Source organism: Phyllostomus discolor, chromosome 5, assembly GCF_004126475.2.
Source record: "Phyllostomus discolor isolate MPI-MPIP mPhyDis1 chromosome 5, mPhyDis1.pri.v3, whole genome shotgun sequence".
Classification (NCBI taxonomy): domain Eukaryota; kingdom Metazoa; phylum Chordata; class Mammalia; order Chiroptera; family Phyllostomidae; genus Phyllostomus; species Phyllostomus discolor.
Window position 1 is genome coordinate 95,022,001 of NC_040907.2, and position 26,524 is coordinate 95,048,524.

Here is a 26,524-nt window from a genome sequence, read left to right on the forward strand (position 1 = left end):
TTAAGTTCAGTTGTTGATAATTGTATGTTTATTGTCATTTTACTGTTCATAGTTTTGCTCTTCTTTTTCTTAGATAAGTCCCTTTAACATTTCATACAATAAGGGCTTGGTGATGATCAACTCCTTTAACTTGACCTTATCTGGGAAGCACTTTATCTGCCCTTTCATTCAAAGTGATAGCTTTGCTGGATAGAGTAATCTTGGATATAGGTCTTTGCCTTTTGATTTGGGATACTTCTTTCTAGTCCTTTCTTGTCTATAAGGTTTCCTTTGAGAAATCAGCTGACATTCTAATGGGAACTTTTTTGCAGGTAACCGTCTCCTTTTCTCTTGCTACTTTTAAGATTCTCTCCTCATCTTTAATCTTGGGTAATGTAATTATGATGTGCCTTGGTGTGTGCTTCCTTGGTTCCAACTTTTTTGGGACTCTCTGAGCTTCCTGGACTTCCTGGAAGTCTATTTTCTTTGCCAGATTAGGGAAGTTCTCCTTCATTATTTGTTCAGTAAGTTTTAAATTTCTTTGTCTTGCTCTTCTCCTTTTGTCACCGCTGTGGTTCAGATGTTGGAATGTTTAAAGATGTCCTGGAGTTTCCTAAGCCTCTCCTCATTTTTTTGAATTCTTATTTCTTCATTCTGTTCTTATTGAATGTTTATTTCTTCCTTCTGGTCCAAATTGTTGATTTGAGTCCCAGTTTCCTTCCTATCACTGTTGGTTCCCTATACATTTTCCTTTATTTTACTTAGCATAACCTTCATTTTTTCCTCTATTTTGCGACCATATTTAACCAATTCTGTGAGCATCCTGATTACCAGTGTTTTGAACTGTGCGTCTGATAAGTTGGCTATCTCTTCATTGCTTAGCTGTATTTTTTCTGGAGCTTTGATCTGTTCTTTTATCTGGGCCATATTTATTTGTCTTGAAGCACCTGTTACATTTTAAGGGGCAGAGCCTTAGGCATTCACCAGGGTGGGGCAACCCACCTCACTACATTGTGGCACTGTATGTGGGGGAGGGGTCCAAGAGGGAGCAATGGCACTTGCTCCATTCTCTGCCGGTTTTCAGTCACTTCCCCCACTACCCACAATCATATTGGGCTCTTCCAGTGCTGATTCCCATGTGGGTGGGCTTGTGTACTTTATAGGACCCTATAGTTCTCTCCAATGACCTCTCCTGTGAGGCTGGGAGTTTCTCCCGCTGCCCTCTCAACCACCATAGGTGTTTTCAGTCAGAGGCTTTGATGCTTTATTTACCTAGGTTGGAACTCTGGGTCCTTGGTCTATCTTGCTCCCCAGTTGTTCTTCCCAATTTATCTGCATGCAAATGTGGGACAGCCCTGTCTGCCAGCCACTGCCTCACCAGGTCCACTAGCCGATGCTTTGCCATGAGTCCTCTCTACCTGGCTGGCTGTCTCCACCCCTCCTACCAGTCTGGATGAATGTTTCTTCTTTAACTCCTTGGTTGTTGGACTTCCATACAGTTCAATTTTCTGTCAGTTCTGGTTGTTTTTTGTTTGTAAATTTGTTGTTGTCCTTCTTTTGGTTGTGCGAGGAGGCATAGTGTGTCTACCTATGCCTCCATCTTGGTCAGAAGCCCCACAATTTTCTTTTTAAGATGCTTACTTTGTCTTGTTAAGAGAAGTTTATAATACTGCTAAAAATAGTTCAGATCACCTGTGGTTGTCATAAAATTAACATTTGGAAATCAGTGACCTGGGGAATAAATCCATTAAGGGACTTGGTCTCCGTTTCCCTCAGTCAACCATCTATCTAGCTATTCTTTCAAATAAGGCAGGATGATTGATATGCTTATGCTTTAGGTTTTTTTTTATAAAATGGAGGCACTGTAGTAAAAATAACTGAAAATTAATAATGAATAATAGATAATAATGTAGAAATATATGTCCATAAAAGGCATGACCATGTATGTATCATATGTTCTGTGACTAACTGCTTCTATGTATCATATATTTACAGATATTAACAAGGTACTTTTATTCATAAGCATTCAACTTTTTAAAAGAAAAAATGTACTGTTCTTTTTTTCATTTTTTTTAAATCCTCACCTGACGATGTTTACTGATTTTAGAGAGAGAAGAGGGAGGGAAGGTGAGAGGGGGAGGCAGAGAGAGAGAGAGAAATATTGATGTGAGAGAGAAACATCAATCCGTTGCCCCTTGTATGTGCCCGGACAGAAGACAGAACCTGCAATCTAAGTATGTGCCCTGACTAGGAATCTAACCCACAACTTGTTGGTGTATGGGATGATGCTCCAACAACTGAGCCACCCCATCAGGACTATTCCTTTTTGTTTCTGTTATTTAAATTAAAAGGGAACTTGCCATATAAATAAATTTCACAAATTTCACATGTGTCTGAAAACTTTTCCACTGATGGCTTCTCCAAATTTCAAATTCTTTATCTGACTCTTTCAATTACATATCTCTGAATGTGCATAAATACATTTTTCTGTTTGCCACAAATGTGGCAGTCATGACACTTTTCTGTTAGAAACATAGATTTATATGTTCTCCATTTAGGAAATAAGTCTGTATTTATTGTCATAATCAAAACGTCATATACAAAGTATTTTGCTTTTGTTGCTAAGTTTTTTTGAAAGGCTAGTCAAGGTTTTGATGGCTTAAAACTGTTAACTATATAAATTTAAGTAGGGGAAAATACTGAGACATTTTTTAATTACTTTGAAGTAACTTATGAATCAGGATATTCGAGTTTCTTTTCAAATATATTGTTTGTTAGTAATAAAATCTCTTCAATTTAAGGTTATTTTACAAACCAAACCTAACAGTAAGATTTCTAATTCTTTTTTTTATTACTTTAGAAGATAATGTAACAGGAATACCTACTGTTAATCATCTGGATAATTAAGCCATTTTGCTAATTATGTTTTATTTTTATATCAGCAGACTAGTTAGGCATGCCACAAATACAAACTTGCTGACCTTTAAAAATTATAAATAACATAAAATATATTGTAAATAAATTATATATTGCAAATTTAAAAAACATTTTGCATGATCATTAAGAGTAAACAAAAAGAGAGAGCTCACCTAGTTTCAGCAGACAGAAAAATCAATGGTTAAAATTGACTTGATTTTCTCTCTTTGATAACTGTAGCACATAAGATTGAGCTTTTTGTTTTCTTGCAATGTGACTTTTTCATTTTCAGTACGAGTGTAGAATGAGTGTCATAGGTTCCTATAGTTAGGGTGTGAGAGACTTCCCAGAGTCTTTGTCCTTGAGGAAAAAGCCCACTCCAGGAGTGCACTTGGAAGTTCTCTGCTGTCTGGTGTTGGCAGGTGAGGCTCAAGTGTCTGCTGGTTCACAAGTGGGGCCTGTTTACTTTTCACTCTCACATGGATGCCACTGGTTTTGGAGGAGGAGGTAAATTTAAGAGTTCCAGTTTTCTTATGAGGGTATTTTTCTTATGTCAGCTTGTCTTAATGTGCATTAGGTAAGTCTGGACATTATAGTGACTACTACTTTCATAATCAACTGAAGAAGTAAAGTTTGGCTAAATGAACCTACCTCATTGTTATTAGTTTACTAGCAGTGAGTCACATGCAGTGATTAGCTCCATCCCCTGGATACCTTTAGTCTAAGTAAGAAATCATAGTTCATGGTAGCAGTGCTATTTCTTGTATTCTCTTCCCCCCTCCCCCTCCCGGTAGTTTTCATCCCTCTCTTCTTTCCTCCTCCCCCATTGTTCTGTCCTCTCCCTTCCTCCCTTTCCCATCTCACCCTCTTCTTTCTTCTCCTCCCTCTTTTTCAGTGTTTAAGAACAGAACATTTACTTTGTTCTGTATGAAGTATTATCTCTTTGCAGTAGGTATTTTTCTTTTCATTCTCATTCCATCTTTGACTCCTAAATCATGTTCTCTTCCATGTGTGATATGTAACTATGCTACCTGCTCTTGGGACCAGGGAGCCTTCTAGAGAAACTTCATCAGCGCTTTCCTCCTTCGGGAGCTCTTCAGCTACTGGACTACCTGTTTTCTCTTGAATTCCAAGACAACGTAATGAATACCACTAAGAGAGTGGTGTATGTTATGTGCTTAATTTATTTTAAATTTCTTTCTTAGTTAAGAGAAACTTTTTATAATTTCCTAACTGAAGGAATAAGAGTAGTTTGGCAATTATCATCACCATCATCATCACGATAGTAAAAAATATACCCATGAGTTCTTTTTGTTGCATGTGACATAGTGATTTAATACCCTGAAGTTACTTTTAGAGGCATTCTGACTTTTTCACTCCCTTTTTTTATGTGTATATAAAAATATGCATATACTTTTATCTTTCTGTTTTTTTTATTTAAAAATATATACTTTTAGCCCTGGCTGGTATGGGTCAGTGCACTGAGTGTCGGCCTGTGAAACAAAGGGTCTCCAGTTCGATTCCCAGTCAGGGCACATGCTTGGGTTGTGGACCTCTCCATCTCCTTCTTTAAGAATAAATAAATAAAATATTAAAAAATAAAAATGCATATTTTAATAATGTTGTATAGCTAATATTCCATTTTTGAAAGAGCTTTTAGGAAATAGACAGTTAGCCTCCACCTGTATGTATTCTATGCAAGTACCCTCAGAATTTATAAGATAGAAGGAATGTAAAGATCATTCCATCCCACTTATTTTGTCAATGAAGAAACTGATGAAGTTGAGTTGTCCAGGGTTACAAAACTAACAGATATCAACACTGAGACTAGAAATAATCCCAGAAAATGGAAGAATGACACAAACATTCATATGTGTAGAGTTAACATATAAATGAATTTTAGAGGTGAAACTGGAACAATTCTACCCCCTTTTGGCAGACTTGGCTACTTATACCATGGAATGAAGCAAATGAAGTTGGAAATCTATCTTAGTTGCTCTTACCTTTTGTAAAAGATATTATTTATTTTGATTAAAGGCAATATTTTTTAGATGTTTAGCAGAAATAGTCATAATAAAGCATTAGTTTTATAATATTAAAATGTAAATGTTGTATGAAACAAATAACTTGAGTATCAACAAGAAGTTATCAATGAAGAGAAATAGAATACAAAATACATTGAGAATCATGTGGCAATTAGAAGTTACCAAGTACTTTAAATGTACCCATAATTAACAGTTTAAAACTACTGCAAATGGATAGTGCACTACTATTGTTTAGATATTGGACCATTTTTAGATGACACAGCACATTTCTTTAAATATGGGCTTCATAAGAAACCATATATATCTGTCTAAACATAGTATTCACCCAACTGAGAGAATCTTGATGTCTTAAGGTTCATGAATTTGTGGATTTGAATTTTAGACTTAAGCTTTCTTCTAGCTACCAAGTGTTTTGCTTCTTAAAATCTTTAACTATTTATTATAATCAATTAATCTCTATAATTTTAAAACTATAATTTATGAAAAAGTTGTCATAGTAAAATTTTGGATACTTTTCTCCATTTTTTCTACAGGTTGTTGTTTATTTATTGCTTTAAAGATAAGATGAATGTACTGGAGGATAGCATAGTGTTCTCAACAGGGGAGGGGTGAGCAATGACGATGGGGAGGGTGTCATTTTGCCCCCAGAGGACAAGTGAGAATATGAGGAGATACTTTTACTTCTAATTATCACAACTGGAGATGAGGGGTGGTGGCAGCCAGGGTTGCTCCAGCACATCCTATATTGCACAGAAGAGCCTGACAGCAAAGAGTTACCCAGCCAAAAATACCAGTAGTACTGAGTGTGAAAATACTGCCATAGATTTCACTCTCAAATGTTCTCACCAAATCTAGATGAATGTAATTTCTAAGACTAGGATCTTCGCTTTCTTTATATATCACTTGTACTTTGTAGTAACTCCTTCCTAGAGCTTTATTGAACATTTACCTAAACACAGGAGAAAAGCACTCTGATTTAAATACCTCCAAGTGAAACTATTTAGGCCTTAAATATTCTGATCAAGTGCATGCCAAACCCAAGCTGGGGAAGATCAGATAACAGGGTTGTTATTTCAGGGCTCTCCTAATTATTTGGACAATTCTCACTTCAGTTATTCACTGGTCTACAGAACCAAGTCCAGGTAGGCCCATGACTCTCTTCATATCCAAAATAAGTGAACATAATTATCTTTTGTTATAAATTATAACAAGAACAAGGCTTTCCTTTGGAAATAAGTTGTAGAGTCCATGTTTTAGCTTTGCTATAAGACAACCATTAAAATGGATTCAAAATCACCTTTCAATACATCGATTATAGTAATATTAATATAAGAGGTTTGCTTTATTTGAGAATTTTTAAAAAATAATTCAAATTCACAGATATTTTTAATGCTTTAGAGGATAATAGAATTCATGATATAAGTCAAGTAACTGGAATTTGGTGTTATTTAATACCAATAAGCAGAAAGTACTCTTCTTACCTCCACCTCTCTCTCCTTCTCTCCCTTTTTGTCTCCCTGTGTGCATGTGTGTGTACATACTCTTTCACAAATTACTATGTTAATATTTGCTAATCTGAGTAGCAAATTCAAATCATGCTGCTACGTGAAGAAACAAGTAAACAAATATCAAACAGCCCAATTTGTTTGTATTTCTATCTGTTATAAAGATACCTGGTGGTTGTTTGTTTCCTTGCTTTGTATGTGTGTGTGTTTTGGTGAGCATCACAGTCTTAATTTATGGGAAAAAAGTTTAGCTGGGGAATGAAGTAACCTCCTGTTACCATTCAGCAAAACATTACAGGTTTTACACAATACCATTTGTGTGTAAAGGATTAAATTATTGGCCACTCACCTTGGTCCCACCAGGTTCTAGGTGGCTTTTCTGGTTGAGTACCAAGTGACATCATCGAGTTTGTAGACTGTGATGCTTCACAGACGACATGTACACTTGGAGATCACAGAGCTGTCTGCATATATCATTCTTTGTTGCAAGATGAGGTGTAATTGTTAAACACGAAAGACTGTTGAAGCAATACTTGGTCTCATTGAGGTGGTTATGGCCACTAAACAAAATAAAAGCTTTTCCCACCTACCAAAGGTGAGGCTTTCAGGATTGTTAAATTTTTTTTTAGTGTTTTGCAATGTCTGTGATATTTACATTTGCAACCAGACTGACGACTGGTCTCACATAGCACAGCTCCCACAGTGTAAGCAGGCAGTGTCCACAGGGGTTAAGAGTGTGTTAAGCCACTCAGAGCCAAACTTGGGTGGATTCAGCTTGGCCCTATTACGTACTCGGGCCCTGGTTTCCTCTTCTACATTGATGATAATGCCTACCTGCCAGTTGCATGATGAGAATCAGAGACAATACATTATAAAGGTAATATAACAGAGCATATGTGACAAAGATTAATACAGTGCCTGGAAGATTTTGAGCATTTGTTTCCTTTTCACTCTTTTCTTCCCTCTTCCTGTATTTTCAGTACTGAGTCCTAGAATACTAGTTTGTTTACTTCTCCCTTTCTAAGGTGAAAGACGGCTGGAGTCCTGTTTGTGAGACTCTGGTAGCTACTGGCATGAGATTAGAACAGTGAGAAATGTGAATCCAGGCAGGCTGGCCAATTACTGATGGTTCTGAACAGAAAACTGAGAATATATTAATGACATTTACAGATGAATTAGAGTAGTCACTGAGACATCCATGAATTGCAAAAAGAAAAAAATGTGAGTAGTACTGGAGAATTGCTGGATTCACATTTACAAATGAGGTTCTGGCAGTTAAACCAGTAAACATTTTTAAATTAAGGAAGGCAAAATAGGATGATGATGAATAGGGAAGGATGTGGGTAAACACCAAAGGTCTTTGAAAGACTCTTGGAAAATTAATGAAACCTTCAAGTATTTTGAAAAATGATTCAGATATTTTTATTAATGGTCCTGTAAGAATCTTATGTTAAATACAAAATGTTATTTTGTCAAAATAATTACAAACCAGAAAACAAAGCCACTTTACTTTTTGGCTATACTAAGAAAAAGCACATAAGTACAATTATAATTTAAATTTTATTAATTATAGCATATGCTGCATTTTTTTTTCAAAATGGCATTCCCCCCCACTCAAAATTTAGTTTGAGTCAAAGCTTTCTTTTCCAGTATTTATTATGCAATTTTGTTCCCTCTTTTAATTAGTTCAGGTTCAGGTGAGGATACAGAAGTGTTCAGCTGCTTGGATTCAATTTAGTTTCCATCACTTACTAAATGACTGTCTTTTGCCAAGTTTCTTAGTCTCTCTGGGCCTGTTGTTTGATCTGTGAAATGGGATAATAGCCTTCACTTAGGATTGTTGCGTATGTTATTACCACTGCAACTGCTAATGTATCTGGAGAAAGAGCATTAGTTTGTTCCACGTCACAATTTAAAATGTAAAAATTACTAGGATTGATAAAATGGAAAATTAATAAAGAGGTAAACAACTTATCTTTCCTGAGCAAGTTAAAAAGGTGAGCTTTCAGAGGTGGATGTGGTCATTAAGGTAGATAAGGTGTGCTAAGATTAAGGTAGATAAAAGTATCAATAAGAATAATGTTCTACACTTCTGTTGTTTATTTTACTTATAGAGTTCATTTAAAGACTACACTCTAAACACAAAAGAGAGTTCTAGATGGAATATTTAAAATCCATTTTAATCTGCCCTGGCTGGTGTGGCTCAATGTATTGAGCACCCGCCTGCAAACCAAAGGGTTGGGGTACTAAAGTCAGGGCACATGCCTGGGTTGTGGGCCAGGGCCCCAGTTGGGGGCGCTCGAGGGGCAACCACACTTGATATTTTGCTCCCTCTCATTCTCCCTCTCTTTCTCTAGAAATAAAAAAATAAAATCTTTTTAAAAATCCATTTAATCTGCTATACTCACCTTTTGCAGGGAGGGGAAAAAACTTATTTTGTAAGAAAATACTGGTTACAAAGAAAGAAAAAGATCACAAATTAGCCACAGCACTCCAGACTGACAGCAGCAGCATTCTGTCATGCTCAGTGGAGGAACCAAAGCCTTGCATGAAAACCTGCTGTTAATGACTTAGTGCTTGAAGAATGTATTTGGCCATTGTGTAGGCTTTTACCAAAATATAATGAGGGCAGACCAACCTGCAAGGGTCACAGTGAAGAGAGTCTGCCTGGAACAGAGCAGTTCCTTAGGTTAAGATCATTGCATGCCTGTGTGTGTGTTGGGGAGTAAGAGAGCATTGGACATTTTTACCAAAACTGCGGAATACCCTTCACAGTTTGCTAGACAATTGCAAATACACTTACAGCAAGTACAGCTTAGCCTGAACTAAGATGAAGAGTAGGACTGGTAACTTTTTGATGTTCAGACATTTAACCAGGTATGAGAAAGGAGAGGTGTTACAAAGTAAAGGCAGTATAGGAATACAAGTTTTTTTTTCTCTCGTAGAAATTTGTGAGACTAGGAACCTAGGGATGCAGGAGATACCTTTGGGGATCAGATTATAAATTGAGACCATTAGGAAGGGGGCATCTCCCCAAATTCATTTGTGAAGCACAATTCATTGAAGGAGGTACATTGGCCCTTAGAACCTCAGGACCTGAGCAGCTCTGAACTCTTGGAGTATAGGAGCCTTTGCGGCGATTAGAGTTCTTGTGGAGAACGCTGGTAACTGTGGTTCTTCTCTAAAGTAGTTCAGTGCTAGGAGGGTGAGAACTTTAGACAACTGTTCTTAAGAATATTTAACATTTCTCAGGAATTCCCAGAATTGTTTGGGAATCAGCAGGTAGGGGTACTGAGTCAGCAAAAGTTGGACCCTGATGCTGCTTCTGACCGCCTTTGTAGCTACAGGCTGATGGAATACTGGGGCCTCAAGTTCACCTAAATACATTTAATAAGTTGTACTTGGATCTTCTTAAAATTTGGGCTCAATCACTCTCAATAAATTATTTTGCCATCTCAATACCGTCCTGGTTTAGTGAACATTTACAGTTATTATACAGACATTTGTGGTCTGGATAGACCTGAATGATGGGTAGAGTATAAATTCCCAGAGCAAGCAAAAATTTATGTTAAAGAAGGCTTATTACTGCCAGAGTAGCAGATCATTATAATAAAACTTCTTAAACGTCTAGTGAGTTTCAGATTTCATAAAAGGCGCTAAAGCAGGATGTGCATGAGGATAAGTAGCCCATAATGAGATGCAATTAAGGAAGTGAAAATACAATCTGATCACAAAGAAACATTTCCTGGCTGTGAGAAAGGTAAGTATGCAGCATAATTTTATCAGTGGAATAAAGGAAGCCCCAGTGCCTACAAGATGTTAAAGAAGGCTCTTTTGAAGTACACAGGAAACATCTTAGTTCTGGTCCAGGTGCCTCTTAAGATCCTAACAATGAATTTGTACAAAAGAGAAAAATCTTTTTTTAAGGAAGAAGAAGGAGTTTCTCAGAGGAACACTGATCAATTTCATTGGAGATAGACAAAATGAATATTGTTAAGAACCTGAATACTGATATACATTCTTGTAGATAGCCATAGAACTATACACTCTCAGAAGTTTGTGGTAGACATTTAATCTAGTGCTAGACATTTGGGAATGTTTCCTAAACCTTCAAAGGGAATTATTCCTTACAGGAGATGAATATAAGGCGGGGGAATGAAAATATTAAAAAATGAGTATAATCTACTCTTCTATACCAAGCACTGCAATATATGCTATATGAAAAAAAAAAGGAAGAAATGTATACCTCTCTAACAGATCAACAGGAGACTTTGGACTGCTTTTTTAATTAAGACTGATGGTTATGGAAACGAAATCATTTTTCTAGAATGGATTGCTGGTGGGGGATTCTGGGAGTTGAATGCTCCCTATGAGACATGCTTTAGGATCCAGATGGTGCACCCGCCAGTAGGAAGGGTTTCTGAGAGTAGTTACTGCTCATTTTGAAGCCTTACCTACTTGGCATCCAAGGTGGCTGCCGTACCCCAAGGTCCTTTCCTCCAGCTGATGGGGTGAACATGTCCTGTGGCCACTTGCCCCTTGGCCTCTGACACTAGCTTAATGTTTTTTAGCATATTCCTTTTTTCCTGGGCTGCTTTCTGAGTCTTCTAAGACTAGAATCTTTAAGCACAAATCTTTTTTTATTTTTTGTCTACAGAAGAACATTTTAAGAAGGAGGACAAAGAATCTAGATTATTTGGAAAAAAACAATAAAAATATAAACATCACATGGAAGATTTAGGAATTAACACCTGAATTAAGGTTAAAATTTCAGTTTCTAGACAGGTATGACATCATTTCTTCGAGGACAAAATAATGATGATGGATGACAATTTTCTACATTTCCCGGTGGATTTTTTAACATTCTTATAGGGAAACCAAAGTACTATGTATCGTTCCATGTTTTTTATTTTGTCTTCATTTATGAAGAAAAACATTTGAGTGCTGACTTTTTAAAAAAATTTCTTAAAGTTTCACAACATTTAGAAGTTTTTCTGCATTGTGCCTTCGCTGATGTCCAAAAAGATTTGAGCTTTGACTATAGGATTTCCCACACTGAATGTATTTGTAAGGTTTCTCCCCAGTATGGATTCTCTGATGATTAATAAGCCCAGAATTCTGACTAAAGGCTTTTCCACATTCAAGACATTTGTAAGGTTTTTCTCCAACATGAACCCTCTGTTGTTGCACAAGGATAGAGCTTCTGTTGAATGCTTTCCAACATTCAGCACATCCATAGGGTTTCTCTCTGCTCTGGGTTCCTTGATGAAGAATAAGGGCTGAGCCCTGACTGAAGTGTTTTCCACATTCATCACATATATGTTATTTCTTTCTAAAAGGATTTGTCTTTCTTTCAAATCTGCCCTTAGGGAAACAGGTTTCTCCCTATTTAAATATCTGAGGAACACCTGTATTGAGAGTGCCAGGAACTGCATGAGATTCTACTGCTGGTGGAATCTCCTGCTTTGGAGCTAATGATTCATTTTCAGTCCTAGCATCATCATCACAGTGCCTTAGGGAATGGAACTCCCAGGATGCCCACTTCAGCTGGTTTTCCAGAGCATCAAGCTCAGAACTTGGTAATCCCTGAGCGTCTTCTTGAGATACAATCTCCATTACCAGCACTTCCTGGTTTTGTCAATGGAGAGAAACTGGCTGTCCAGGGTCATCTAGTTCACTCTCTAAATCCTCCAGCACCATCACTGCCTTCTCTCCATTCTCTGGATGATGCTCTCAAACCCAAGTCTGCAGCTCCTTGGGGAGGATGGCAATAAACTGCTCCAGGACTACTAACTCCAGGAATTGTTCTGTTGCATGTGTCTCTGGCCTAAGCCATAGATGGCAAAGTCCTTGAAGCTGGCTCACAAATTCACTGGGCCCAGGTGAATCTTGGTATCCAAACCACCCGCCTGAATCGCTGTTGGAAAACCTCTTGGTCAGGTAGATGGTTCCAAGGAATACTTGATCCCTCTTCACCATCAGGATCCTCCTCCAACTTCATTCTTGTAATCTTTTCCTCTTCATCTGGAGTTGGGATGATAAATATTGAATCTTCTTCTACTAACAGTGCAGACATCCTGATTTATAAATACTTCAAGAAGAAACAGTCAAGGCAGGCAATATATAGGCCTCAGGGAAATTTCTCATTTTCTTTACAGGCAGTCCTACACACCCTGTCCTCCACTCTGGCACAAACCTCTGGCTCAGAAACCACAGCAGCTTCGCTGTGCAAGGCAGACACAGAAACCTAAGTACAAATCATAGTTAGGAAGTATGAAGGGCTCCTGAGCTAATACCTTTCATTTTTTAAAAAGCTACTAACATGTTAGTGTTACTTATAATACTAAGTAACAGCAACTAACACACTTGCTTAGGCCTTACCATGTGTAGGGCACTCTGTTTTTCACCCATTTCTTTTAGTTCCCACCACAAAGCTCTTAAGAAGGTATGGTTATATCCATTTTATAGGTGAGGAGACAGAAATTTAAAGAGATTAAATTACCTTCCCACAGAAAGTAAAAGCACAGGATTTGAACCCCAGCAGCTTGACTCCTGAACCCCTGGGTTTATCCTTTATATTATGCTGGCTCCTAAGGTGGCCTATCTCTTCAGCTGCACTTTATTTCCTTTAGCATGCAAAAATGCTACTTTTTCTCCCATCTTGAAATACAATCCTGTCAGTCTCACCTCTTTACCACATGAGTATAGCACCAGTCCTGAAGAAAGTGGTCTGTACTCCTCTTTAAAATCTCTTGCCCATTCTCTCTGGAACCCTCTCACCCATTGGGCTTTTTGTCCACATTTCTCTAAATTGCTCTGAACAGGGTCCCCAATCACCTTGAAGCTGTCATAAACAGCTGTCATTTTTCCATCTGTCCTTTGTCTTCCTCCCTGACCAGCAGGAGTGGTGATTAATAGCTTCCTGGTTACATAATTTCCAGATTTTCAGGATTCTTCCATGCTCTTGTTTTCCTTCAGCCTCACTGCTTTCTCCTTTTTGGTCATCATTGCTGCTGCTCCCTAACCTGTTTGACTTCAAAACATCAGTGGATTCAGTTCTTGGGCCATTTCTGTTTCCTTGCTCACTTTGCTCTCTTGGTGGTCTTAACCAGCCTCAGGACTTGAAATACCATCTACACATCAGTATTTCTCAAATGTGTGCTTTTCACCTAGACCCTCCTGGGGAGGCCAGACTCATATATTCACTTCGCCTTTAGAGGAATCTAACCCTGTCTTATCATGGCTTAAATATTTCATGATTGTTAGTTCCCTGATATTTGGTCAATGTTCAAATAGACTTAAAATAACACAGTGTGTCTGTGGATAAGGTTAGCACTTACATTTGTTTTAATTTTATGGGATTTTGTCTTTGTTAGGGTTGATGTGTTTGACTAAGGCAGTGGTTCTCAAGGGGAGCAGTTTGTCTCTGCAAGTAAAATTTGGCAAGGCCTGGAGACATTTTTGTTTATCACCAGTGGGGAGGAGGATGCTATTAGCATCTAGTGAATAAAAAGCCAAGGATACTGCCAAACACTCTGCAATGCGCAGGACAGTCTCCAAGAAAAAAAAAAAGAAGAAGAATCTTGCCTAAAGTGTCAATAATGTCTGAGTTGAGTAACCCAAAATGAGGATTTATAAATTTAAATTATCTACTCTGAGTAGAAAAGGAATTGAGCATTTGATGCAAATAGCAAAGTAGTTTGAACCTTTCTCTTTAAAACACGTACTTATTAATAGTTGCCAAAAGTTGGTAGCTATTCCTAACAAATGCACATTGTGAATGGTCCTCTTGTAAGCCTGAGATTCCTTTAAGCATGCCTGTTGGATTTTGAGTACCTGCAGTTAAGTAGTGTTGCTCTTGGCAGGACTTGGTGAGCAAATGAGGTATGAGCTCTCTGATCTCAGTAGTCTGCTCAGTCAGCCATGACCTTCCCAGTGTCTCTTCTTTCTACACCCTGTCCACACTAAGCCATGGCCCAGGCAGTTCTCAGTGGGGAGGCCAGAGATTACCACAAGGGGAAAATGCAGGACCCTCAAGCAGAGGTTCATGTGGGGTTCAGGGTAATTGGAATGATTTCTATTTTCCAGTGAATGTTGTCCAAACTGTCATTGTAATTTAATGCCAAAAGCCCTTTAAATCAAAAGCTTTTGGGTGAAGTACTAGGCAATGGAGTTGAATTTTTATTATAGAAATTGTGGTTACCTCAAATACTATTTGGGTTCTGATGGGAATAAATTACATACATGTATGTGTTCACACACAATTGTATGTACATATATACATACCAACAGTACAATTTGCCACATGTCAGCACTACCTTGCTTCTTAGAAGTTTGCTAGTATAATTGCAGGGCCATAATGAAATATATGTCTGAAAAAGAAGTGACTTTGTTTAATGTGATAAGCAGGAGAATTGTCCTTAGTAGGACTTACTATATCTCTTTCAATGTTTCTTCCTTTAGTTCCAGTTGATCATAATAAGATGTCCAATGTTGCATTTTTCATTAAAAAATAAAACTCTATTGAAGTATAATACATTGTGGTAAGTTGTGATTTAACAGATGAGCTAATTCTTTCATTTCAGTAAGTGTGCAACTATACATGTCTTAAAGTTTAATGCTGGTAATTTAAGGTGTATGTTTTGTAAATTTGGCAATTCTCCCTTTCTTTCAATTTCTGGTTTAGGAGATATTTGACTTTGGAATAGTATGCTGGCATACTTTGTGATGTTAGAGTAGAAAGTTTAAAACAAGGAATATGTGCACATGCACACACACACATTGATGTAAGGATTGGACACAAGAACAACACCAGGAAGTTAGAGATTTGGCTTTAGTCCTGTATCTGAACCACCCCCTGTGTGTTGATGGTGCAGTGGTCTCCCAGCAGGTCTTTGTCGTCTGTCCATACAGGTAGTGAGGCCCAGAGGAAGAACCACACAGACAAGATGATGTTGTGTTCCATAATTTCATATGGAAAAGAAGTATAGTTTTCCTTGTATACAAAAAAAATTATGACAAATGATTGTATTTGAGCCAGACAAATACTGTGAGCCAAACAATGAGACAAATTTCAGGTTTATTAATATATTTTTATAAACACCTATTCATTATAAAGACAAACTCCATAGAAAATAAAACAAAAATCAAAATTTTCTGAATGTTTAACGTGAAAATAAAAATAAATATGTAAAAGGTGGCATAGTTATCAACATACATCGAGATGTGCAGGGCAAAATTTTTTTTCTAAATCTTGTCTTCATCTTCTCTCTCACTGGTAGATGGGGACCACTATAGACACAAAAGTGGTGTCCAATTGTCATTTAATATGAAGCTTTGACATAAAAAGGCCTTTAGGCACTGCCCCACCTCTGTAATTAGAAGGCTTAGGTTTTGGCCATAGACAGCAACAAAATAGAAGAATGTAACTGTATTAACCTGGGGACTGTGGAAGGTGATGAAATGTCACCTGGGTTAGTGTCTCCCAGCTTCCAACAGAAACAAATGCAGACTGTTTCAGGAAGGAGCCATTCTTCTTCTTTTTCTCTCTTTTTAAAAATTTTAAGTATATTTTGATTATGCTATTATAGTTTTCCCAATTTCTCCCCCTTTATCCCCTCTCCACCCTGCACCCCCTAACCCTCCAGCATTCCCCACCCCTTAGTTCATGTCCATGGTTGTACTTATAAGTTCTTTGAGTTCTCTGTTTCCTATACCATTTTTGATCTCTCCCCATCTACGTTATGCCTACCAATTATACTTCTTCTTCCCTGTGCCTTTTCCCTGCTATTCCTCCGTTCCCCCTCCCCACTGAAATTTCTCCATGTGATGTTCATATTTCTGATTCTGTTCCTGTTCTAGTTGTTTGCTTAGTTTTTGTTTTCATTGTTTTTCTTTTTTTAGGTTCATTTGTTGATAGTTGTGAGTTTCTTGTCACTTTACTGTTCATATTTTTTATCTTCTTTTACTTAGATAAGTCCCTTTAACATTTCATATAATAATGGCTGGGTGATGATGAACTCCTTTTACCTGTGACCTTATCTGGGAAGCACTTTATCTGCCCTTCCATTCTAAAGGATAGCTTTGCTGGATAGAATAATCTTGGATGTAGTTCCTTGCCTTTCATCACTTCCAATAGTTCTTTCTTGCCCCTTCTTGCCTACAAGGAGGAAACCATTCTTCTCAGAGATATCCTCTGGTCTCTGGCAGGTTAAAATTAGTAAATATGAACTATTAGTGTCACCAAATGCACAAGGGAACAAAAATGACTCGTTAGTCAGAGTCACCAGAAATAACAAGAATTAGTTCCTCAAGAACTGTAAATATTGGACTTATTAAATACATAATATAAAATTAGTAAAGCATATTTAAATTTAAAAAATGATACATCTCCCTGGCTGGTGTGGCTCAGTGGATTGAATGCAGGCTGTGGGGGGGCTCTGCCCACAGGGTCCCCACCCCACTGCCACAGATGAGAATAAGTCTACCAAGACATGATCTGCTTTGGGAAAAAAGGTGGCTGATCTCTCAAAAGAGAAGGGCCAAGAGCCTGTTCTTCAATGGGCTTTTACTGGGTTCAGTTTGCACAGGAATACAGGTAAAGCTCATTAATCATTGTGAGGCAGAAGGATCAAACAATAGATAACAAAGAACTCTGAGGGCCTATTTTGAGTCAGGGTCAGATAGCTAAAGAGCTGTTAAACTTTGAGGAACAAACTTACTTCTTGCTTGGACCCTTATCATTTAATTGAGAGCATCCTAAACCAAGCAGGTTTCACAGGATTTTACATATTCTTTCTTAGGCCTGATTGCCCAGGGAACCCACCCTTTCCAGCACAGGGCTGCATCACCCTCTGTCATTGTTTCAGGCTTAAGTCAGGCAGCCAGGAGATAAGGACATTTCTCACAGACAGAATGAGGACTCAGGCTTTGTCAAAGCCTAGGGGCGAGGGTCCATCACCCCCTTTTGCTGTAGCCCCCAAAGTCCTTCCTTGGGGGCCTCCCACGTGATCGTGCCTATCTTAGGTCATTCCCCCATTGGGGAATCTTACCCGTCATTGGCTAACCAACCAAGCATTGGGGGCCATTTATGGATGAAGTAAAAGGAGCAGAAGCAGAGCTTCTGCCAGGGAGATAAGCTTTTGTCTCCTTAGTGGCTTATGGTCCAAGGTCACTCCCTCAGCCTTAGCCTTGGTGGGAGTTACAGCTTCTGAAACCAGGCAGGGCAATTCACAACAGTGGGCTTGCAAACCAAAGGGTCTCTGGTTCAATTCCCAGTCTAGGGTACATGCCCTGGTTACAGGCCAATTCCCCAGTAGAGGACATGCAAGAGGCAACCACACATTGATGTTTTTCTCCCTATCTTTCTCTCTCCCTTCCCCTCTCTAAAAATAAATAAATAAAAACATTTTTTCAAGAATGACACATCATGATAAGTAAACAACAACAGAACATAAAAATATCCAGGCAGATTTTAAAAAGAGAATGAATGTTAGATATAAAAATTATTAAAATAAACAATTAAACATCTTCCTTAAATATTAGACTACTGAGGAGAAATTAGATGGATCTAAATTATTCAGAATTTGCAAAGAAGGATAAAAAGATGAAAATTGTTAGTAGAGGGAGAGAGAGAGAGCATCTAGTATTCTTTTCTAGAAGGAAATAGAAAGAGAAAATAGAGTGAAGAGGAGGTATTGTTTGAAGAGATGGTTATTAAGAAATTTCTAGACCTGATATAGGAGACACAGATACAGAAGCACCGTGTACACAAAGCAGAAAATCATATCTATACACATGGAATTGAAACTTTAGGATATTGAAGACAAAAAGAACATTTCTAAACCAATGAGGAGAAAAAAGACAACCCACAAAGCCATGACAGTTAGACTGCACACTACCAACAGCAACAAAAGGAAACCTGATAAGACAGTAGAACAATACTTTCAGCATGCTAAGAGAAAATGATTTTCAACCTGGAATTGTAAAATGAGCAAAACTATCTTTCAAATATGAGCCATACAATTTATCTGCATTAAAGAAATTTCTAAAGAATTTATTTTAAGAAGAAAGGAAATTATGTTAGAGGAAATATTCAAAAAGGAATGATGAGGAACAAAGTTTACCAAAACTTTGTGTATACAGAACTATACACAGCATCTCTAGTCTAAAGTTATAAATAGATGTGAAGAAAGACACCCAGGGAACTGTTTCTATTAACTGAGACAAATTTGCAGAACTTAAATAGAGAGGAAATTTATTTTATTAACAGAATCAAACTTATAGAGTTTAAATAGAGACAAAACTTATTTTATCACCTTTAAATTAATCTTTTGCATTTGGAGACTCTGTTTGACTATTGTGCTCATAAGATATATAATTACCCTAAGGTGATATTAAAACAATATAACACTTTATTCATGTTTTATCATATTTCCTCAACTATTCTAATCCTTGATCCTCATAGTGGGCTATGAGGATCATAGCCTACTGCCCAGAATTTGTGAATGTGACCTTATTTGGAAAAACGGTTCTACCATTGCATATATAATTAGGTTAAGGATTTGGGGATAAAGAGATCATTCTGAATTGCCAGGGTAGACTCTAAATCCAATGACTAGTGTTCTCATAAGAAACAGAAAAGGCGGAGACACAGACACACAAAGCAGAAGGAAAATTGAACCTGCAACATTTTGGTGTGCAGAATAACATTCTAATCAACTGAGCCACCTGACCAGTACTAGGCCTTAATACTTTTTAAAGATTTATCACAGTAAAAATATCTAAAACAGTAGACTTTGATAACTAATAGAAGTACTTTATGCTGATACAGTGTTCTGAGATACAACCTTTGACTTGTGTCTCATTTGATTCTTAGTATGGATTATTATTCTATTTTACTGATAAGGCAACTAAAAAGTTGAAACACTTGCTTAGTGAATTGAACACCAGCCTGCAAACCAAAAGGTTGCAGGTTCAATTCTCAGTGAGGGCACAAGCCTGGGGTGCTGGCCAGTTCTGCAGTTGGGAGTAATTTAGAGACAGCTGATTGATATTTCTCTCCCTCTTTTGCTTCCTCCCTTCCTCTCTCTCTAAAAATAAATAAATAAAATCTTTTAAAAAAGATAATAGCACTGATAATAGTAATAGAATTATTCTTTAAATATATAATATTGATTATGCTATACAGTTGTCCCATTTCCCCTCCTTTATTCCCATCTGCCCTGTACACCCCCTCCCACCCACATCCCCCCCGCCCCCGTCCATGTCCATGGGTCATATATATAGGTTCTTTGGCTTCTACATTTCCTATACTATTCTTACCCTCCCCCGTCTATTTTCTACCTACCATTTATGCTATTTATTCTCTGTACCTTTTACTTCTCTCTCCCCCTCCCACTCCTCCACTGGTAACCCTCCATGTGATTTCCATTTATGTGATTCTGTTCCTGTTCTAGTTGTTTGCTTATTTTATTTTGTTTTTGTTTTTTAGGTTCTGTTGTTATGAGTTTGTTGCCATTTTACTGTTCATATTTTTTATCTTTTTCTTAGATAAGTCCCTTTAACATTTCTTATAATAAGGGCTTGGTGATAATGAACTCCTTTTACTTGATCTTATCTAGGAAGCACTTTATCTGCCCTTCCATTCTAAAGGATAACTTTGCTGGATAGCGTAATCTTGGATGTAGGTCCTTGCCTTTCATGACTTTGAATACTTCTTTCTAGCTCCTTCTTGCCTGCAAGATCTCTTTTGAGAAATCAGCTGACAGTCTTATGGGCACTCCTTTGTAGGTAACTGTCTCCTTTTCTCTTGCTTCTTCTAAGATTCTCTCCTTATTTTAAATTTTGCCTAATGTAATTATGATATGCCTTGGTGTATTCCTCTTTGGGTCCAACTTCTTTGAGGCTCTCTGAGCTTCCTGGACTTCCTGGAAGTTTATTTCCTTTGCCAGATTAGGGAAGTTCTCCTTCATTATTTGTTCAAATAAATTTCCAATTTCTTGGTCTTCCTCTTGTCCTTCTGGCACCCCTATGATTTTGATGTTGGAATGTTTAAGGATGTCCTGGAGTTTCCTAAGCCTCTCCTCATTTTTTTTTTTTTTTGAATTCTTGTTTCTTGATTCTTTTCTGGTTGAATATTTCTTTCTTCCTTCTGGTCCATACCATTGATTTGAGCCCCAGTTTCCTTCCCATCACTGTTGGTTCCCTGTACATTTTCCTTTATTTTACTTAGCATAGTCTTCATTTTTTCCTCTATATTCTGACCATATTCTACCAATTCTGGGAGCATCCTGATTACCAGTGTTTTGAACTGTGCATCTGATAGGTTGGCTATCTCTTCATTGCTTAGTTGTGTTTTTTCTGGAGCTTTGATCTGTTCTTTTATTTGGGCCATTTTTGTTGTTGTTGTGTCAGTGTGCCTGTTACACATAAGGAGCAGAGCTTTAGTTGTTCACCAGGGCGGGGCAACCCATGTCACTATGTTGTGATGCTGTATGTGGGAGAGTGGTTCCAGAGGGAACAATGGTGCTTGCTCCGTTCTCTGCCAGTTTTCAGTCACTTCCCTTGCTACCCACAATCAAATTGGGCACTTCTGGTACTGATTCCTGGGTGGGTGGCTGGGTGGGTGGGTGGGTTTGTATACATTCTAGGACCCTGTGGGTCTCTCTCTATCAGATTCTCCTGTGAGGCTGGGAGTTTCTCCTACTGCCGCCTCAATTCCCACTGGTGTTTTCAATCAGAGGTTTGAGGCTTTATTTCCCTGCACCGGAACCCAGGGTTGTGTGGTCTGTCTAGCTCCCCAGTTGTTCCTCCCCATTTATCTGTGTGCAAATGTGGGACTGCCTACTCCACCAGCTGCCACCTTGCTGCAGTTCTTTCTGCCCAGCTGCCTGTCTCCACCCCTCTTACCAGTCTGGATGAATGTGTCTTCTTTAACTCCTTGGTTGTCAGACTTCCATACAGTTTGATCTTCTGTCAGTTCTTATTGTTTTTTTTTTTAAGTAGTTGTTTTCCTTCTTTTGGTTTTGCAAGGAGGCACAGTTTGTCTATCTATGCCTCCATCTTGGCTGGAAGTCCAAAAGTAATGGGATTATTAATAACTCACATGGTGTATAACCCTGTTTCCAATGTTCTGTCTGAAAGACTTTATCCTTTGCTTGCATTAGATATTAAACCTGCAATCTATTTTCAGGTCCTGACCTGGCATCATTAGGTTCTGCTCCCATCAGAGACCCCTTAGTGGCCGCCCATGACCTGTTCTTTGGAGCTCCCCCTTTACCTGGGCACTTCTTGGAGACTCAGCTTTGACTTTAAATACATTATAATAATATTTTGTTCATATTTGCTATATAGCTGAAACAGAAATTGTGTTCTTTCCATTCTATCAGTACTCATGGTCTCAATCTTTGAACTGATATTTGGACTAAAACTCTTTTTAATTGATCTCCTTCTTAAGAATGTGCATCTTTGTGGGTGCTCTATTTTTCCTAGGTTATCAAGTTTACATTGAGAAAGTAACCTATATTGTATGAGTCTGCATACCTGCCTTTGGCTGTTTATTTACATTTGGTCTTGATCTCAGAAATTTAAAATCAGAGAATTAAGAGACCTAGTCATAAAAGAACTAAGAAATCTGAACTTTTCATTGAGGCTTAATTACAGATACTATTAACATTGTAATATAATTATAATAACAGCTAATATTTATTTATAACTTTCTAATTATATTACCTAGATGTTCTTACTTAAATATCAAAACTACATGGCAAGTACTGTTGTTATTCTTATTTTACATGCAAGGACATGTTAATATTAATTCCTTAAATGGCTGTAGTGATTTATATTCTACAACATGGTTTTATATACATTAGTGTACCTTTGAATTTGGAGTGTTAAATATTACTTCATTGGTAGTTTACACAGGAAACTGTAACTTTAAAGTTATTAAATGGTTTATGCTATTAACTAACAGCTAGACTTCTTTCAGTTCATAGCTGACTATTCATTTCTTGGTCATCTTCATAGCTAGGGTCTTCTAGTTTAAGGTTCTTAGAAACCAAGCATGTATTTAAAATAATTATGGGAGTTCTACTACCCACATGTCTTCTAATGCCCAACCACTTAAGCAATCTAGTCTAAGACTGCACTACACTGTGAGTTGTTGAAAACAGCGTGAAGTAGGTCAAGATAGGGGTCAGATTTGACTATTTGTCTGAACATGGACAGTCAGTCAGCCTCTCTTTCTTCACCTGCACATTTGGGATGGTTGGACAAATTGACCTCTAAGGTGTTAGCCCTCATGTATAATAATTGTATATCATTCTCTCCTAGGATAGAACTATGTAAGGCAGGGATGTCAAACTCATTTTCACCGGCGGCCACATCAGCCTTGTGGTTGCCTTCAAAGGACTGAATGTAACTTTAGGACTGTATAAATGTAACTACTCCTTAACTATGGGCAAGGAGCTCGGCGCTGCCCCTGGGTAGAAACAAAGCGGATAAAACAAGGTGGAAGGCCAGATTTGGCCCGTGGGCCTTGTGTTTGCCACCTGTGATATAAGGAGTAAAAATGAAGAGAGCAAAATTTTTAAAAATTATTTTAAGCCTCTCCTAAGAATTACCTTGTAAACCATATGGTAGCAATAATATTTTAAAAATCAATCTTAAAATGAAAATAAGAAGAGTTACATTATGAGATCAAAGAGAACGGTAATTAGGAACAAATTTAACAATAGAAGGACAAAACATACTCTCTGGAAACTACTCAATATTACTCATAAAAATTTTAAAAGACCTAAATAAATGGGAAGACATCTTGTTCTCATCAACAGGAAGATATACTATTGTTAAAACAACAGTATTTCCCATCTTGATCTACAGATTCAGCACAATCTCTTATCAAAAAAATCCCAGTTGACTGGGACTTTGCAGAAATTAATAAGCTGATCATAAAATTCATATGGAAATTTAAGGGACTGAAAATAGCTAAAACAGTCTTTAAAAAAGAACAAAAGAGACTCACACTTCTTGATTTTAAAACTTAATGTTAAGCTATAGTAATCAAGAATTTGTGGTTATGTCATAAGGATAGCTACATAGATCAATGGAATAGAATAAAAATGAGAAATAAACTCACTTATTTACAGTTATTGATTTTCAACAAAAGATGTCAAGGCAATTCAAAGCGAGAAAGAATAACCTTTTTAACAGTGTTAGGACAACTGTACATACAGATGCAAATGGATGAAAGACCTAAATGTAAGAACAAAATCAATATAATTTATTTTAAAATATAGGAGAAAATCTTCATGATCTTGGGCTAGGCATAACCCTCTTGGATATGACACTGAAACCTCATACTACAAAAATATAAAATTAGCCAAACTGAACTTCTTTAAAATAAAATTAAAAAAACCTTTGGTGCATCAGAGACAGCATCAAGAAAGTGAAAATATAACCAATATGAAAGAAGATATTTGTAAATTATATATCTGATAAAGGACTTGGATCCAGAATACCTTATTTTTCTGTACTTAATGTGCACTTTTTTTGCCCAAATTTTTGAGGGAAAAATAAGGATGCACATTTTACATGGGTAGTACCTGAAATACCTTGTATCTGTTCATGTGTTTTCTGATTATTTTTTATATAAAATTTCTTCTACCATTCCCTAGCTGGTGCAGCTCAGTGGATTGAGTGCCAGCCTGTGAACATAAGAGTTCAGTTTGATTCCCAGTCAGGGCATGTGCTTGGGTTGCGGGCCAGGTCCCCAGTAGGGGGCACATGAGAGGCAACCACACATTGATGTTTCTCTCCCTCTCTTTCTCTCTCCATTCCCCTCTGTCTAAAAATAAATAAATAAATAATCTTAGAAAAGATTACTTTAAAAAAATTTTTGTACCATAATGTTAAAAAATAAATGCCAAAATTCCTTTATAATAAAAAAACAAGTATCTAAATATAAATAAATAAATAAGTTATTGAATTAAAAGATAGAAACAAAAGTTTTTTTTCCCCTGAAAGTTTAGGCCAAAAAACATGAGTGTGCATTATACATGGCGAAATATGATATATAAAGAACTCTTACAACTCGAATAATAAAAAGACAAGTAACACAATTTAAAAATGGGCAAAGGATCTGAATATACATTTCTTCAAAGAAGATAAGACAATGGTCAAAAGCACATGAAAACAAAGATGATCATTAGTCATCAGAGAAATCAAATCAAAATTGTTACAAGATAACACTCAATATCCAGTAGGATAACTATTGTCTAAAAATAAGCCATAACAAGTGCATGGGAGGATGTGGAGAATTAAGAACTGTTCACTGCTGGTGGGAACGTGAAACGGTATGGGCACATGAAATGATGCAGACACTTTGTAGTACCAGTGTGGCAGTTCCTCAATAAATTAATCAGAGTTGCCCTGTGACCCAGTAATTCCACCTTTAGATATATACCTAAGAGAAATAAAAATGTCCAAGTAAGAACTTGTCCATGAATGTTCATGGATAGGAGCATTATTCACAATAGCCAGAAGATGGAAACTACCCAAATGTCCATTTTCTGATAAATGAATAGGTAAAGTGTGTTATATTCACATAATAGAATATTACTCAGCCATTAAGAAGTAATGAAGTACTAATTTATATTGTAATATAGGTGAACTTTGAAATATTATACTAATTGAGAGAAGCCAGTTACAAAAGACCACATATTATTCCATTCATATGAAGTGTTCAGAATAGGCCGATCTATAGTGATAAAAAGTAGATTAGTGGTTGCCTAAAGCAGAAGGGTTGGTAGAAAATGAGGAGTGATTGCTAAACGATATGGAGTTCCTTCTTGTGGTGACGAAAATATTCCAGAATTCACTGCAGCTCTGACTGCACCATATCTAAGTACACTAAAAGCCACTGAATTATACACTTAAGTGGATGAATTGTATGGTATGTGAATTATATCTCAATATAGCTGTTAAAATATAACTAAAAAATAATTTTAAAGAACTTGAAATTTCAAATGAATTTGACTAGTTATCCAAGATAACTTTTGGATCTAGATTAAGAATGACTCCATAAGTCCTATAATGCCATTGTAAATTCTGGTAAGGTAGAGCCTGGGCTTCATAGTCACATTGACACTGACTTGAACCCTGTTTTGGAATGGCCAATTTGCATAGCTTCTCTGAATCTCAGCTGCTTTTCTACAAAATGCAGGTAATAATAATTCTTACCTGTGGGTTGCTCTGAAAAATTAAATGAATTTCTGCATCTGAAGAGTTTAGTGCACTGTTAAAAGCAGTGGCCATCATCAAATGTTTCATGCTTGTGGTCATTGCTAGATGAGCTTAAGGAGAAAGGCCTGCTGAAAGGTTCCTCCCTACGATTTTATGGTTTGTACCTTCTACCTGGATCACTGTCCCTGTCTCACAACTTAATTACTCCCTTCATGACCTCACTGGGAGACTCATTCAGGCTTCTTTTTTGGTAGGTGTCTTCTGACCATGTGGAGCAGTGGTGTTACAGGCCCGGACTGTTTCTGCCCTTGCAAAGCTGTTCTTTCATTTCTGGCAGCACTGATTTGTCTATCTTATCCTTTCTGTGCTGCTTGAGAGTAGGGACTGCTGCTTCACTCCTGGATCCCCCAGCTTAGTGCTCAGTGTTTGGTAGGTGCTCAGTTTATACTGGTTGAAAGCATGAACATGACACTATAGGGTCTAAGTGGATTGCTTGAACTTGTGCTTCCAATTGACTCCTAAACATTAGTATGCTGGTAAATAGAATAATCTGAACTATTGCATGTTGGGAACTTTTAATGATTTGGCATCATGGGTTTATCTAGTATGCTTTGGGATAATAGTATAGCCTACCCATTAGAATAGAAAGATAGAGCCCTGACCACGTGGCTCAATTAGTTGGAGTGTCATCCTGTAGTACATCAAAAGGTTGTAGGCCCAATCTTCAGTCAGGACACATACTTAGGTTGTGGGGTTTGATCCAGCATCAGGGCCTGTTTAGGAGGCAGCCAATAGATGTCTCTCTCTCTCTCTCTCTCTCTCTCTCTCTCTCTCTCT

At 37.4% G+C, this 26,524-nt stretch overlaps 1 protein-coding gene and 1 pseudogene across 1 annotated transcript in view; one reads left to right on the plus strand and one right to left on the minus strand.

Moving 5' to 3' along the window:
* The window catches only part of GMDS (GDP-mannose 4,6-dehydratase), a 693,656-nt gene that overhangs the window by 294,870 nt on the left and 372,262 nt on the right, over nucleotides 1–26,524 (plus strand). The window lies entirely within an intron of this gene.
* Nucleotides 8,872–14,667, minus strand: LOC118500754 (annotated as a pseudogene).